Source organism: Leptopilina boulardi, unplaced genomic scaffold, assembly GCF_019393585.1.
Source record: "Leptopilina boulardi isolate dan_hultmark-lab unplaced genomic scaffold, ZJU_Lbou_2.1 LbouV2_248, whole genome shotgun sequence".
Classification (NCBI taxonomy): domain Eukaryota; kingdom Metazoa; phylum Arthropoda; class Insecta; order Hymenoptera; family Figitidae; genus Leptopilina; species Leptopilina boulardi.
Genome location: NW_026137805.1, coordinates 929,311 through 947,643, shown reverse-complemented (window position 1 = coordinate 947,643; position 18,333 = coordinate 929,311). Strand labels below are relative to the sequence as shown.

At 29.7% G+C, this 18,333-nt stretch overlaps 1 protein-coding gene across 4 annotated transcripts in view; it reads right to left on the bottom strand.

Annotated features, from left to right (window-relative positions):
- The window catches only part of LOC127280490 (uncharacterized), a 147,030-nt gene that overhangs the window by 115,102 nt on the left and 13,595 nt on the right, over positions 1–18,333 (bottom strand). For all 4 annotated transcript variants that reach the window (XM_051303508.1, XM_051303509.1, XM_051303505.1 and 1 more), the window contains exon 2: positions 9,104–9,252. The gene's annotated coding sequence lies outside the window, so the exon portion shown is untranslated. The remainder of the gene's footprint in view (positions 1–9,103; positions 9,253–18,333) is intronic.

Below are 18,333 nucleotides of genomic sequence, written 5' to 3'. Positions count from 1 at the left end.
GAGGAAAAAACAGAGAGATGACGATAGAAATTCTTACCTAATGACAAAAGAGAAAGAAATAGATAAACACGAATGGTTAACATTTTTTTTTTTCATTAAAAAAAATTATTATTTTTTTTTTTTCAATCCCAACTAGTAAGTTTCTTTTAATAAATATAATTATTTATCTATTTTTTATCCAATTACACACTAATTTAAAAGTATCAAATTTGTGTGTATTTATTTTCTTTTCCAAAACTTAATTTTTTTATTATTAATTTAAAAAAAATAAATAATAATTAATATATATACAAGGGAAAATTTTTTTTAGCTGAAACAACGATATGTTTCACTAGAATAGCGAAAAGTTTCTGTTTTCGTGAAATATATCGCTATTCTAGTGAAACTTATCGCTGTTCCAGATGAACATTTTTTTCCTTATATTTTTTGCTGTATAATTTTTTTTAGAAATTAAATATCAAAACTTCAAATATTGCTACTGTTATTAAAAAAACCTTTATTAATAAACCTTTCTTTTTGGAAAAAACGTCATCTTTTTTAATTTCCTTTCTTTAAAAGAATTTTCCTTTTTTTTTGAAAAAAAGTAAATGACTGGACACAAATAATAATAATGTTATCCTTTTTTTCTTTCTTTTTTTTTTTTTTTTTGATACAAGCATCTTTGAAAGTGTCACCGTCTAGCAGCCATTCGAGGTGGATGCCATGGTCATAAATTGCCCAGGTGGGTTGAGTAATTTTTGGAAATATACTAAAAGCCTTGCCTCCTATATCCACTAAATGTCAGATTGATGTCCTTCGTGGACAGTGTGTGTGTATGTGTTTGATATAGCTATATTTATACATATATATATATAAGCAAAACTCTTTCTATTTTAATGTTTATTTTTTTTCTTCCATTTTTTTATATATATATAGCTATAAAATTCTTTTACCAAAATAATTATTCATAAGATATGTCTGAGATGTAACTTTATGTTTGATAGAATTTAAAAAAAAAAAAAAAACATTTTGGTTAACGTAGTTTATTTTCAATTCTTAAGTATTTCCTTTTAATTCAGGGGCCAAAGTCCAAAGATCGAATTTTTACGATTTTATATAAACGCATAGGTACTAATATATGTAGTGAAATGTAAAATTTAATAAAAAGACTGTTTATAGCATTTAAAATCTATTTTTATTTTATTGTGAATTGAAAAAAAGGAAAGATAGGGCCAAGGTAGGTTCAAATAAGGTTCAATAAGGACATATACAGGTTTGAATGAAGGTTCAATAAGGTCTTATGCAGGTTAAATGAAGGTTCAATAAGGTCTAATGTAGGTTCAATGAAGGCTCAATAAGGTCTTATGCAGGTTAAATGAAGGCTCAATAAGGTCTTATGCAGGGTCAATGAAGGTTCAATGCAGGTCTAATATATGTTCAATGAAGGTTCAACGTAGGTGAAAATGAGTGTCAATGTAGGGTTAGTTTAGTACAGGTTTAAAGTAGAATCAATGTAGAGTTAAAGAGGTTCAATTTAGGCTAAAAGTAGGTTCAATTCAGGTTTAAGATGTAGGTTAAATGTAGATTTATAGGTTTCATTTAGTTCCTAGATAGGTCCAATGTAGGTTCAATTCAGACCCACCGCAGACTAAATGTAGGGTTAAAAGAGGAGAAATTTAGGTCCAACGTTGTTACAAAGTAGGATGCAATAAGGTTCAAAACCAAAGTAGGTTTAAAAGAGGTTAAATTAAGGTTTAATGTAGTTCAAAGACAAGTTTAATATAGGCGCAATGTGGTTCAATTAAAACCTGAAGGTTCAACGTAGTTGCAAAGTAGTTTCAATGTAGGTTCAATTTAGGTCTAATGTAGATGCAAAGAAGGTTCAAATTAGTATTAAAGTAGGGTTAAAAGAGGTTAAATTTAGGTCTAATGTAGATGCAAAGAAGGTTCAAATTAGTATAAAAGTAGGGTTAAAAGAGGTTAAATTTAGGTCTAATGTAGATGCAAAGAAGGTTCAAATTAGTATGAAAGTAGGGTTAAAAGAGGTTAAATTTAGATTTCATGTAGGTGCAAAGTAGTTTTAATTTAGGGTTAAACGAAATGTATAGGTTTAGTGTAGGTGCAAAAAAGATTCAAAGTAGTATTAAAGTAGGGTTAAAAGAGGTTCAATTTAGGTGTAATATAGGTGCAAAGTAGTTTTAATTTAGAGTTAAAGAATGTTCAATGGAGGTGCAAAGTAGTATCAATGTAGCGTTAAAAGAGCTTCAATTTAATATCAATGTATGTTCAATTCAGGTCCATGATAAGTTTAATGTAGTTGCAATGTAGGTTCATCGTCGTTGCAAAGAAGTATCACTGTAGGGTTAAAAGTGGTTAAATGAAGGTTCAACATAAATACAATGTATTGTTAAAATAGTGTTAAAAAGGAATTTAAAAAGTTAAATGTAGGTTTAAAGTAGGGTCAAAGATCCAATTTAGGTTAAATTTAGATTCTACTTAGGTTAAATGTAGGTTCAAAGTAGGATCAAAGTAGTATCAATATAGAGTTAAAAGAGATGAAATTTAGGTTCAATGTAGGTGCAAAAAAGGTCCAATACAGGTTCAACGTAGGTTCAAAGTAAGTTCTATGTAGGTTTAACGTAGGTGGAAAGCAGTTTCAATGTAGGGTTTAAGTAGATTTAATTATTTTAAATTATGTCCCTAAAAGATTCAAAATAGATTCTCAATTTAATTTATTTTTAAACCATCTTCAAAGTAGGTACATAACAAACAAAAAAATAATTAAACTATATTAACAATCTCAACGGAAAACATTTAAAAAAATAAAGTAGCCAATGTCTTTGCATCGTACTATCAAATTGGATGACTTTGGAAATTGGATATATATACTGGATCATTCGATACACGCGTACTATATAGCCAAGGACCAATATCCTCTGATGTCTTGGGCGCGAACTTGTTTACTGTTGCAAGTTCGCATGTACGATGAAAAAGAAAAAAAAAAGTTCCGACGCATGCACTCACGCATGTATGTATATATATATAGTCCCGAACCACATACTCACACTATATATATATACATACATACATAGAATATATATGCGCGGATAAAAGAGGTACACATGTGCATTTATATCTGTAACTACCTGGATCTATCTACTCGGTGGCGTGCTGCATGTGTATATATATATACGTATCACGGTTGGCTGAAATAACAGCGGTTTTTTTTCCTTCTTTTTCTTTAAACCAGGGCTAACAATTACGGCCGTTTATCTGGTACACTTAATAGCTCTTGCGAGTCACGGCCATCCATGTCGGAAAGTCCAGATAGCCGTTGGCCTATGCGCGTTTACCTACTAATGCACTTATGCTATATAGTTGCCCTCGCAAAAGGGAAGGACCCACTTAAGAGTGAGAGAGAGAGAGACAAGATATAATGAGGCGCGACAATTATATCGAAAATACCGCAGCATTTCTTTTTTTTTTTTTATAAAATAGTGTTGAGAGATTGATTTCTTTCCATTCACTCATCAGATGCTGTTGGAGAAATGACTTGACATTTTTTTTTGTCTTTGTACTTTTCAGTAAATGAAAAAAAAATTTACACCAATTACCGTCACTGGAGAATTTGTTTAATATAATTTAACAACTTTAGAAGACAATTTTTTAGCTAGATAAGTATAAAAGAGTCCGTATTACAATTATCATTTTGTTTTTTCCAAAAATCTCATGTCATATTCGTAATCAGCGTCCCCAAAAACCCCCGAGTAACAAGATTTAGATGAATTTGATGAATTTTAAATTTTTTCGGTCACCATACTGGAGCCGCCATTTTGAATTTTTTAAATCTGATATCAGATTCGTAATCAGCGACCCCGAAAACCCCCGAGTAACAAGTTTCAAGCGAATCAGAACAATTTAAAAAAAAAAGTCCGCCATTTTGGATCCTCCATTTTGTATTTCTTAAAATCGATACCAGATTCGTAATTAGCGACCCCAAAAACCCCCAATTAATGAGTTTCAAGTAATTTGGAACAATTTTTAATTTTTCAATCGCCCTATTTGAGCCGCCATTTTGAATTTTGAAAAACCAACAACGGATTCGAAATCAGCGACCCCGAAAACCCCCGAGTAACGAGTTTCAAGCAAATCCGAACAATTTTTTAAAAAAGTCCGCCATTTTGGATCCGACATTTTGAATTTTTTAAATCTGATACCAGATTTGTAATCAGCGACCCCTAAAACCCCCATGTAATCAGTTTCAAGCAAATTGGAACAATTTTCAAAAAAAGTTTCTGCCATTTTGGATCCGACATTTTTAATTTTGAAAAACTGACATCGGATTCGTAATCAGCGACCCCGAAAACCCCCGATTAACGATTTTCAAGCGAATCCGATCATTTAAAAAAAAAATCCTTCCGCCATTTTAAATCTGCCATTTTGAATTTTGAAAATTCCTTAACAGATTCGTAATCACTTATATTTAAAAAGAACCCTCATTAATTTTTAAACACTTTAAAAACGTATATATTTACATATTCTTAAACTGCATTTACGCGACAAATAATATTATGTTTTACATATTTTTTTAGATTTTTTAAAAAATTTTCCAGGTTTTTTTGTGACAGTTTTTCAAAATTCAAAATGGCGGATCCAATATGGCGACAGAAAGAATTTAAAATTCATGGAATTCGCTTGAAACTTGTTACTCGGGGGTTTTTGGTGTCGCTGATTACGAATCTGGTATCGGATTTTAAAAATACAAAATGGCGGCTCCAATATGGCGACTGAAAAATTAAAAATCGTTCCAATTTGCTTTAAATTTATCACTCAGGGGTTTTTGGGGTCGCTGATTACGAATTTGATATCAGATTTTCGAAATTCAAAATGGCGGATCCAATATGACGACAGAAAAAATTTAAAATTCATTCAATTTTCGTAAATTATTTTCAAAATTGTTTGGATTCGCTTGAAATTTGTTACTCGGGGGTTTTTGGTGACGCTGATTACGAATCTGGTATCGGATTTTAAAAATACAAAATGGCGTCTCCAATATGGCGACTGAAAAATTATAAATCGTTCCAATTTGCTTTAAATTTATCACTCAGGGGTTTTTGGGGTCGCTGATTACGAATTTGATATCAGATTTTCGAAATTCAAAATGGTGGATCCAATATGACGACTGAAAAATTTTAAATTCATTCAATTTCTGTAAATTATTTTAAAAATTATTTGGATTCGCTTGAAATTTGTTACTCGGGGGTTTTCGGGATCGCTGATTACGAATCTGGTGACAAATTCTAGAAATTCGAAATACTGAATCTAAAATAACGGATTTTTTTTCAATTTGCCAAATTTGCTTTGACATTGTTACTCAGAGGTTTTTTTTCTTTGGATCGCTGATTACAAATTAGTTGTTAGTTTAAAAAAAAATACAAAATGCCATATTAAATATACGATTCAATTAAATTCAAAAAGTTACGCGCCTGCAATGAAAAGAAATAAACTTAAAACGACCGCATGTGACAAATGATTCACCATATTAGATTATCACACACACACACAATATAGTGGAGGTCATCTAAAAATTTCAAACGGTCGTGCAAAAATAACCGTTTCATAATAAAAAAATACACTTCAAAAACTGATGTCGACGCTAATATCCATTATAGATGCAACGGTAAAATCCAATTGTATTTAAAGCGTTTGCTTGAAATGTTAAAAAACCGGATGGCACACGGTGTAAGAGAGAGAGAGAGACAAATAGTGAGAAAGAGAGACCAACCGTCACGTTTCTCGAGGGCGTTAACAATCTTCTATGTGCCATCAAAATTCCGCCGTTAGCGTATGTCTCTTTAATGTACGTATATACGTGTTACATGCACTCTCTTGTTGCATTGTCACGCCACGTGCTTGACCGTCTGTCTGTATGTCTGTATGTCCTAGTGTGCAACACATATATATAGTGAAAAATCTGGTTTTCGAAGAACGGCGTTTCGCGGTGTATATATATATGTATAAATATACGGTAGCAATGGCGCGTCACTTTTATCAAAAGCTGTTTCGCTGACCAGGTCGTCCGGTTCGTCTGGTTTCCCATGACGGGCTGATCGGCGGCGGCGTCCATATGTCTAACTGGACAGGCATAGGTCGCACTTTTCGGCCTTCCTCTCTTCAATGAGAGGGAACGGAACCTGCTGGCCGCGATTCCCGCAATCAGGTTTTCGTTCCCACCGGCGAGACAAGAGGTGGTGGCAAATGGTCAAAGAGAAGAGAGACTATATATAATATAATTTAAAGAAGAAAAAAGAAAAAAAAAAGAAGCGACAACCCCTGTATATATAGAGATCAAGGATGGTCATCCTATATATATAAATGGTCATCCCTTGGATCGTGCAGATTCATATACACTATATATAATATTACCGACACGCCCAGATTTAACATTAGGGGACATATTTGATTTGAAAATAATTTTTTTACTATTCATTTATCGAAAAAAATTCTCTTTAATTTTTTATATTAACTTTTATTTTATTAATTATAAATTTTAAAACTGTATTAATTTTTTTTAAATTCGTATAGAAAATTATAAAATAATAAAAAGCAGAAAAAAATTTTATTCTAAAAATTTGGTATTTATGATAACCTGCCGCAAAGTTCATAAGTAAAAGTGAAGATAAAGTGGTTCTAAGTTTTAAGAATAAAAAATTGGTATTTAATAACCTGGCGCAAATTAGGTTATATAAGTAAAAACGGAGATAAAGTATTCCTAAATTTTATAGTATTAGATAAAAAATTAGTGTAAATTTTTCGGTAACTTTGACCTTTTTTTAATTTTATAATTCGTATTGCAGAACAAAATTGTAAAATAGTAAAAAAAAACAGAACAAAAAATTGGTATTTAATAACCTGGCGCAATGTTTATAAGTAAAAGAGAAGATAAAGTACGTGGTTCTAAGTTTTAAGAATAAAAAATTGGTATTTAATAACCTGGCGCAAATTAGGTTATAAGTAAAAACGAAGGTTAAATATTTCTAAATTTTATACTATTAGAAAAAAAATTAGTGTAAATTTTTCCGTAACTTTGACCTTTTTTTAATTTTATAATTCGTATTGCAAAACAAAATTGTAAAATAGTAAAAAAAACAGAACAAGAAATTGGTATTTAATAATCTGGCGCAAATTAGGTTATAAGTAAAAACGGAGATAAAGTATTCCTAAATTTTATACTATTAGAAAAAAAATTAGTGTAAATTTTTCCGTAACTTTGACCTTTTTTTAATTTTATAATTCGTATTGCAGAACAAAATTGTAAAATAGTAAAAAAAAACATAACAAAAAATTGGTATTTAATAACCTGGCGCAAATTGGGTTATAAGTAAAAAATTGAGATAGTGTTTCTAACTTCTACATTATTAGAAAAAAAAGTTATAGTAAATTTTTTTTGTAACATCGTCTTTTTTTATTTTATAATTCGTATTGCAGAACAAAATTAAAAAATAATAAAAAAACAATAAAATTTTGTTCTAAAAATTTGGTATTTAATAACCTGGCGCAAATTAGGTTATAAGTAAAAAATCCAAACTTTTAAATTAAATAATCGATTACTTGACTATGATCAAATAACTATTCTGTATTTTATTATTTTTTATTAATTTTATTTTATTGATTATAAGATAATGAAATTTTTTTTCAAAATTCTTATTTTAGAACAAAATTATAAAATACTAAAAAAAAGAATAAAATTTTATTCTAAAAATTTGGTATTTAATAACCTGGCGCAAATTAGGTTATAAGTAAAAAATGAAGACTATTAAATTAAATAATAGGTTACTCGACTATTATCAATTAAATATTTAATTGAACAAAATAATTTTTATTTTAAATAAACTGTATTTGAATCAATAATTTCTATATTTGAAAAAAAATGAAATTTAATTCACTTAATTAATAATTATTTGGTTCAAGTAAATACTTACTTGATATTAGTTTATTTATAATTTATTTATAATTAAATTATAATAAACATTTGAATGAATTTTGCTATTAACTTGATTTGAATTTACGCGGGTGTAAATTTAGTTCGCTTTGCGCGCCGCTAGAGTGAGTGTGTAGGTGTCAATAAGTACGTCGCGCATCTTGTCAACGTCAATATATTCATTGCTTGTTTATATCATACAAATTAACGTTAAATAAATTCTATTTTGTTTCTCAATTATTTCTAAACCGTTAGCTTTTAAAACAATTTCGGAAAATAAAAAAAAATTTCTTTTTTAAAAGTATAAATGCTTCATACGAAGAAAAGACGAGTACATCTAGAATTTCACAAAACAATAAATCAAGCGCATATAATAATTGAAAGAGGTAAATCTCACATAACCTTGAAATGGAGAATATATAGAGAAACGCAAAAGTCGTCGTCTCTATAGAAGGATATAGATATATATATATATAGCAAAAACGAACAATAAAAAAAAATTTCTCCCTTGATAATTTTTCTTGCAACGGTCTTTATATATATATTGTTCGATAAAAGATGATGCAGATACTGGACACGGGTCACCGTTAAGAATTATTATTATTATTATTATTCTTCTTACGATGAGCTTAACAAAACTCGTCCATCTCATCCGTTCATTCTCATCGTACTCTCTGAGAGTGCAGTTACTGTCCAGTTCTCACCAAAGGGGGTAAATATACAACTCTCAACAAAACTCACAAGAAGTTACACAGCTTGGACAATCATATATACACACATACAGAGATTTGTATATGTGGTCTACCTAGAAATAAAAATGGGGGGGACAAGGGGGGTCCACACACGTGAAACTGACCAATAGATCCGGTTTAGCAAGTTTCCGGATTCCGGGGTCATAGTTTTGCGCGCGGGACCTCTTTGGTTTAATAGGAAAAAAAAGGGAAGCAATCCCTGTGTATTTATAAAGACTTACGGAGGCTATATATGGGCGCCAACCCTTGCCACTCAGGACCTGCATTGCTTTAAGGTTGGGGTGGAGATTCCCCTTTTTTCCATTCTCGAAGAGTGTCCATTCGCATAAATTATCACTCGTCGAAATCCGGTTTTCAATATAATAAAAAAATATATATATATAATACATACATATACTGGACACCATGTTGCACCTTCTCTGCCGTAGCCCTTGTGTGAGAGATGACTGATGATGAGTAACCTGCTTTTTTCCATAGTGGCGACGAAACAGAAGTCGATTTTTTTCATTCAAGGACAATTGGCTCGCTCTACATTTTAATCTGAAAAAAAGGTTTGTTAAAAATTAATATATTTTACATTTTTTATTAATTATAAATTTTTATTAATTTTTTAAAATTTTGTATTTCAGGACAAAATAATAAAGTAATAAAAAAAAGAGAATAGACTTTTGTTCTAAAAATTTGGTATTTAATAACCTGGCGCAAATTGGGTTATAAGTATAATAATGGAGATAAAGTATTTCTAACTAATTGTTAGAATAAAAAACAGTAAAAATTTTGTTGTACTTTCGTCGTTTTTTATTTTATAATTCGTATTGCAGAACAAAAAAAAATTGGTATTTAATAACCTGGCGCAAATTGGGTTATACATAAAAATGGAGATAAAGTGTTTCTAAGTTTTACATTACTAGAAAAAAAGTTGGTGTAAATTTTTTTAACTTTGTCGTTTTTTATTTTATAATTTGTATTGTAGAACAAAATTATAAAATAGAAAAAAACAGAATAAAATTTTGTTCTCAAAAAATTGGTATTTAATAACCTGGCGCAAATTGGGTTATAAGTATAATAATGGAGATAAAGTGTTTTTTTACTTTTACATTATTAGAAAAAAGTTAGGGTAAATTTTTTTTGTAACTTCGTCGTTTTTTGTTTTATAATTCGTATAGCAGAATAAAATTGTAAACTGGTAAAAAAAAACAAAAAAAAATTGGTATTTAATAACCTGGCGCAAATTAGGTTATAATTAAAAATAGAGATAAATTGTTTCTCACTTTAATTTTATTAGAATAAAAGTTAGTGTAAATTTTTTTACTAATTATATTTATTTTACGAACTAAAAATTTTAATGTCCAAATTTTAAAGAGTGACTAGTAGGCTACAAATAAAACCCTTTTCTTTCTATGAGAAGGAGGTGTTTTAGAATTTTTCTTACAGTTTTCGAATTTATTCTCCATTCGAGACAAATTCAAACTCCACCTTTTCACAGAAAGTAAGGTAGCCAGTTTTTAGTTCTGCCATTTAAATTTTTCCTTCGAAAAGTAAGAAAACTACGAGAATCAAAAAAAAAAATTTTTCTCCTATCAAAAAAATTAAAAAAGTAATTTCTTTCTCCTATTGGAACAATGGTATCATCGATAATGCATCAGTTAAAAGCCCTGGTGAAACAGATGATTCATCGGCATCAATGAAGTCTCGTGTTTCATTCACAACACACAGTGCATTGCAACCGGTAGAGAGAAAGAGAGAGAGACGAGCAGCGCAGATAGTTGTTGTTGTTGTTCTGTATCTCTTCAAAGCTTATGCATCTCTCTTGGGACCTGTTTGCACCAGTTTGGTTACAAATTTACTCAAAACTGGTACCACAACATTCTGGGGACTAGTGCAGTTTAAAAAATCCGGAAGTCTTGTTTTGCGGTTTTACAACATTTTAATCATTCCTTTTTTCGACTCTTCGTAAATTTGACCTTGACTTAGAATCACTCTATTATAACACCCCACAATAAATACAAATATTTCTGAAAATTTTCTATTAAAAAATATTTTTATATCCTTTTTTTTTACAACTTCCAAGAGAAAAAAATTTGATTTAAAGAAATGTTATTTTCCGTATAGAATATAAATGTTTCTCTTTCTCTCTACCTCGTAAAGTGATATTAAAGTTAAAGGAAAAGGATATTTTTATGAAGAGACAGAGATAAAAATCGAAAGAAATATATGACAGGTATTTGAAATTTTTTATATCATTAGTGCGGAGTCAATAAAAAAAAATACAATTGACGTTTGTACCGACTGACTTTTTTTTTACTCTGATATGATATTACCAAAAATGGAAAAAATTCTTCAAGTTCAGTGACAAAAAAATGTGAAAAAGAGTTAGCCATACCTTGATGCACATGTTTAAAGAAAAACAAAACCCATGTCAAACCTAGGGAAAAAGTTGTTCATTGCTGCAATCTTGTGAAGAGCAGACTGTACATCAAGCCATGGCATTCTGTATACTTTGAATCTCTGATGTACAAGAGCAAGAGAGAGATAGAGAGAGAAAGACGATTGGCTCTTGGTACGTGACGGTCATTCTGGATCGGTCGATAAATAATTACCGATAGCTTCTCGCTTATATGTGAGGCATACACACAAACACATGTAAAAAAATATATATATATATATATATACAAACGCAAGTTTCACAGGGACAGATCTTTCTCTCTCTCTTTCTCGGGTCTTTGGCCATCCAATGTCCTCGGCATTGAAGCTCGTTGCAGTCTTAAAAGGGCCATTATATTATTCCCCGTGTCCAGTGACAGTTTACATTGGGACGCTTATATGATGTCGTTTACAACGACGCCTAAACGCATTTATAAATTCCAACAACGATATCCATGGCAATGTCTATACTTGAGACAGAGTTTACTATATATATATATAAATAGTAAACTTTCCATCGCATTTGTAAATAATTTTTCGCACATGGCGAAAAAAATTTGATGTATCCATCACTATTGTGTTAACATTACGAGAAAACGGTAGAAAAAAAGTGGATAAAATTAATTTTAACAAATCGATTACTGAGACACTCTGCAAGTGTAAAAAAAATTGGTATTTAATAACCTGGCGCAAATTGGGTTTTAAGTAAAAACGGAGATTAAGTAATTCTAACTTTTAGCAAAAAAAAATTAGTGTCGATATTTTTGTTTTTTATTTTATAATTCGTATTGCAGAACAAAATTATAAAATAATTTGAAAAAACAATAGTTTTGCTCTAAAAAAAATTGGTATTTAATAACCTGGCGCAAAATGGGTTTTAAGTAAAAACGGAGATTAAGTAATTCTAACTTTTAGCAAAAAAATGAGTGTCGATTTTTTTGTAACTTTTTTGTTTTTTATTTTATAATTCGTGTATTGCAGAACAAAATTATAAAATAATTTGAAAAAACAATAGTTTTGTTCTAAAAAAAATTGGTATTTAATAACCTGGCGCAAAATCAGGCTTTCGGTAAAAGTTTTAACTATCTCAATATTCAATAATTCAAATATGATATATAGAGTATTTCAATTTCTCGTACAAAATTAAACTACTACAAATTATACACGGCAAAATTTATTTCAAAATTATCAGTAGTGAAAAATTAAAATAATTTTTTGTAAAAAAAACATTGCATACAGAAAAGAAACTCTTGAGAAAAAAATCGTGGTCGTTTTTAGTTCCTTGTTGATAAAACAGATAGCGCCACTACACAATGCTAACAATATTTCTCCTTCTTCTTATAATAAATTTTAAATTCTCAACTAGAAATTCTCAATGTTTATTTACTTTTTCTTCTATATCTCTCTAAAGATTCAACTTTTTTTTTTCAATTCATTATCATTCATTCAATTTTACCAATTAATTATAATCGCATTTGAAAATCAAAGAGATTCATTAAAAAAATTCTAATTATACAAACAGAGAGATAAACCACCATATATACATATTGAGAAAATTATATTTCATGATACGAAATCACTGTAACGATTAGACAAGTGAAAATTGATTCTATATGGTGCTTGATCTTTTGATCTGTCAATCAGCATATATATGTGTACTATATTTATATAAAACTTATCTTATATCGGAATTGATTAATATAAAAAAAAATAATGAATGAATGAAAAAAAAATAAACGCAGACTTTCTTCGAAGATAAAATAAGAATCCAAGAATGGAACAAAGTTATTCGATAAGATTATATCAAGAGGCGGCGCCGGGATATGAAATGCGCCTTCCTACAAACTCCTAGATGCAAGTAGAAGGGGATCCATTGGCCACCACGATGACCAATCATCATTTGACATTCTTTCACCTCACTCTTCACCACATGCGAATGCAACAGGCGCATTGCACATATATATACTTTATTTTTTTTTTTCCTTCAGTGCGCATGATTCAACTCTGTTTATTGAGTCTGTATGTGTGAGTTGTCGATGCGAACGTCGATCGAAACATGCGTGTGCCATCTTATTCACGTACTCGTCAATGATCCTTGTTCAAAAAATATATATAACACGTTGCGCCGATAACCGCAAATTGTTTCGAACAAAACCACCAAAGAAGCGCGTACAGAAAATCCAAATGATTTTTTTTATACCACGTGAAATTTGAGTATCAGTATCATATTTTCCATTCACGAGGGGGAAAAAAATTACTTAATTACAAAATTAATCGATAATTGTCACTTTACCCCATTTGGAGATTTTTTTGTATTACCTCTCATTATTAGCCCCTTTTTACGCTTTTCACTTGCATATTCAAGAATATTTTTAATGTTCCATTTTACCCCAAATGTGTCACTTTACCCCATTTTTAAAATAATTATAATTTCTCCTAAGCAAACTCTCTGCGATATTTGAATCTTCATTTTTAAAATCAACTGTTCCATATCACCCCAATTTTTATAATAGACAATTTACCCCCATTAAATCAACCATTTTAAATTCGTCATCGCCTCATAATTTCGACATCTATATTATATTTCAAATATGTTGCACATTACCCCATTGTTTTTTGTTTTTTAAAAAAATGAAAAAAGTAGAAATAGATATATTTCATTTGATTTTTAAATATATAAATTTTCACTATCGCAACCGGATTTGAAATCGTTTCGCATCCAATACAGAATTAACCCGAATTTATACTAAATAAAATAAAACATATATATTCTATTTCGATTTAACTGTTAGAGCAGTATTTTTTCTAATTGTAATTATTGCCATTAGTGTCATGATCGAAATGAAATAGTGTCCCCTTTATCAGTGTGTGGATAATATTAAAATAAAACCACATTTACGATAATCTTGCAAAATAAGAATTACACACGCAGCATATATATATAGATATATATATATTTAGAGTGTCGACAGTTAAAACAGAGTTGCATATATATACTTCAATCTAGCAATGGTTGATAAGATAAGAAAATATTTTTTTTTCTAATTGCTGCGGTGATATTTTACGATATATTTCATTTTCGTTGGTTTATATATAGATATACAATACGTTTTTCATATAGGTCAATTTTAAAAGTCATTTTAATGAGTGTCATATTACCCCGCATCAAAGAGAGGTAGGTTTTTATTTTGCGATTTTATTTTCTTGTCTTATATATTACCGTACACAATTTTACCAGTTTAATTATTAATGTGTCATTTTACCCCTTCGTATACAATTTTACTAGTTTAATTATTAATTTGTCATTTTACCCCTTCTTTTAAATTTTACGTTTTAATACTAATTTCCTCCTTAATGTATATTGCCCTGTCAGGGGTAATTTTAAATCTTCATATAACATTTTAGGTTACTTTCCGTCTTTAAGGGACATTTTACCCCTTGCAATGAATGCGTCACTTTACCCCGTATACAGGACAATTTACCAATTTAGTATTTCATACACCTTGTTGTAATTACTTGCAGAGGCCTTTTTATTTTAATTTTACTATCTTATTTTTCCATAAGTCATTTTACCCCGTGCTGAAATATCCCTTTTACCCCCACACTTTCTTATAATTTAAATAAAAGTTAAGAGAAACGTGTGTATAATCACATTTTTTTAAAATTAAAATTAACAAAAATTAAATATTTATCGAGTAAACAAAAATAGAGTTTTTAATAAGAATTTTTTTTGGCACATAATTTTATTCACATATATCATAATTGGAAACAAAATAAAAAATTTTATAAATTCAAAAAGTTTAAAAAGTCATCATATATTCCATATATATATATATAATAGAGTTGAACTAATTCAAATGACAAATTGATTTTACAAATTAACGTGTCCAAGATAACTAATATATTCTAATTAATTTTCTTCAATCGCAAATGTCGATAACAATTTTTATTTTCTTATTTTTCTTTTTTGCAAAAAAAAAACAGGATCCAATGGAATTTTAATCAATAAATCAATAAGATTTCCTTCTCTATTATCGCAAGTTTATTAATGATTACTTGGCGAATTTCTTTTTAGTTAACGCATATCAAGATTAATAATATATATATATATATATATATATATATATATATATAGAACATGTTTTAAAAAAAGAAAAAAAAATTGTTGTTGAAATGTTTGACAGTGCCACACCTTCTAATATGATGTAATTTGAAAATGAAAAATCGTAATAAAATTGAGACAAAAAAAAAAAAACAAAATTGATAATAATAATTTCGAGGACACCTATTAAATTTAATAACTATAATTAATTATGTTTAACTTTCTCGATCTTTAAGAGATTTTTTTTTTTTTTTTTTGATAATTTTTCACGATCTAAAAACGTAACGTTTGACATATTTGCCATAATATATTTGTGATCAAATGTAACGGAGTTATTGTCGATCCAAAAACCCGGAAATTTAAAAACCGTGTTTTTTAAGGATAATTTTAGTTCTTAACTTTAAAATAAATTTTGATTTACACAAAAATAAAGTTATATGCACAGTTAAAAATTTATTTATTAACCACTACAAAAAAAATTTTTTACGAACAAAAAATACAAATTATTAACATTTCAAAAATCAAAAATGTTTAAAAGCGCAATTTTTTGGGCAGATGTTTAAAAAATTTTTATTTTTTTTAAAAATATAATCTGATAAACATTCGGTAGCTGTAACAAAGCTTTTTTTGTCCTATTCATAAAATTTTTACTATTAAATATAAAACAGTTATTGTCGTTTCAAAAAACCTGGAAAATTTTTTAAAAAATCCAAAAAAATATGTAAATCATAATATTATGTGTCGTAAATGCAGATTAAGAATATGTAAATATATGCGTTTTTATGGCGTTTAAAAATTATTGAGGATTCTTTTTAAATATAAATGATTACGAATCTGTTAAGAAATTTTCAAAATTCAAAATGGCGGATTTAAAATGGCGGAAGTATTTTTTTAAAAAAATGATCAGATTCGCTTGAATATCGTTACTCGGGGGTTTTCGGGGTCGCTGATTTCGAATCCGTTGTTGGTTTTTCAAAATTCAAAATGGCGGATCCAAAATGGCAGACATTTTTTTTTGAAAATTGTTCCAATTTGCTTGAAACTTATTACCATGGGGTTTTCGGGTCGCTGATTACAAATCTGGTATCAGATTTAAAAAATTCAAAATAGCGGACATTTTTTAACAATTGTTCGGATTCGCGTGAAACTTGTTACTCGGGGGTTTTCGGAGTCGCTGATTTCGAATCCGTTGTTGGTTTTTCAAAATTCAAAATGGCGGCTCAAATATGGCGATTGAAAAATTAAAAAAATTGTTCCAAATTACTTGAAACTCATTACTTGGGGGTTTTTGGGGTCGCTAATTACGAATCTGGTATCGGTATTAAGAAATACAAAATGGCGGATTTAAAATGGCGGAAGTATTTTTTTTAAATGATCGGATTCGCTTGAAAATCGTTACTCGGGGGTTTTCGGGGTCGCTGATTACGAATCCGATGTCAGATTTTCAAAATTCAAAATGGCGGATCAAAAATGACGGACTTTTGAAAAAATTAATCGAATTCGCATATGAAACCTGTAACTCGGGGGTTTTCGGAGTCGCTCATTACGAATCCGTTGTCAGATTTTCAAAATTCAAAATGGCAGATCCAGTATGGCGAGTGAAAAAAATTTAAAACTCATCAAATTCATCTGAATCTTGTTACTCGGGGGTTTTCGGGGTCGCTGATTACGAATCTGATATCGGATTTTGAAAATTCAAAATGGAACATTCAAAAATGGTAAATTTTTTTTTAAATTTATCATTACATTAAGGTTTGCAGTGCCATTGATTTTTTTGAACGTTACACATGCCATATTTGGTTCACCAAGGCAAATAGATATATATTTTTTAATTATCATCAGAGGGACAAAAAAAATATTTTCGACAATTGATTAGCGAAAGAATGTTGATAAAAATTATATTTGAGTATATATATATATATATATATCTGAAGAGACCTCTATCTCCCGTAATTGCCAGACTCGTTTCAAGAGTTGACATATAAGTTTCTTCGTGCTGGCACGTGAGGGATCGCGCACTCACGTCCATACAAGAGAGAGAGAGAGAGAGTGAGAGAGAGAGAAGAGAGGATGCTGCACGCAGAAGCATCAACTCTTCTCGATACTCGCCACGATCCTCCTCAACATCAGGGCAGACTTGGTCACATGAGGGAAAAACAGTAACTTTGGTATTCGAGAAAGGTGCGTCTCTCTCTCTCTCTCTCACTCCTCTATTCCAATCGGCCAGTTCCAGCGAATTGACTCTGTTTCTCTATATACGCGTCGTCGTTCTGTTATAATGTCTCCTGGACTTTGAAGAGCGTTTTCCTTGGCCACTTATGGCAAGAGTCACCACCACAAGTTGTGTCGCGACGTGCACTCTTTGATTTCATTGAATTATTTCAAATGGGAATTAAAAACGATTCTTTCTTTTCATTTTTTTTTCTTGTTGTTTCTTTGAAAAGAGAGGGGGGAATCCGATACAAAATAGCGTCATAAAGTTTTGCCTTCTTTCAAAGTTAATTTTCTTCAACTCTATAATCGTGTATTTTTTCACGTGACTTGATTTTAAATTTTAACAATAATAATTATTTCCTAAAATTCACTTATTAATTTTATTTCTATTAAATCGTCGCATGTATTTCGAAATTCACTAATTTAAATTTCCCGCGCAATTTAGAAATCTAAATTCAAAAGAGTCTGAATCTACTTTACCGACGCAACATAGATATAGGAAACTTTTAATTTTTGTCACGCAATTAATTATATATCGGAAAACTCAAGCCGTCTTGAAAAAACTCACCGCTAATTAAATTTTTTATAATGAAAAATGAAAAAAAAAACGAATGTTGGTTGTATTTTGTCAAGAGTAAAAAAAATCCAAAGTTTATAGGGGAATTGAGCGCGGGGAAAGGGATGAGATCAATACTCGGAGAAGTGAGTTTTTTGTTGTAACCCTTTCGTTCCTCTTTGGACAGTCGTACGTATATATATATATATATATATATATATGTACACAGCGTGAGGTGCCTACAGATTTAACAAACGATTGAATTCTATATAGTTTGCAATGATTGGAAAACTTGCGACAAAAGAAAAAAATTATACAGTAAAGT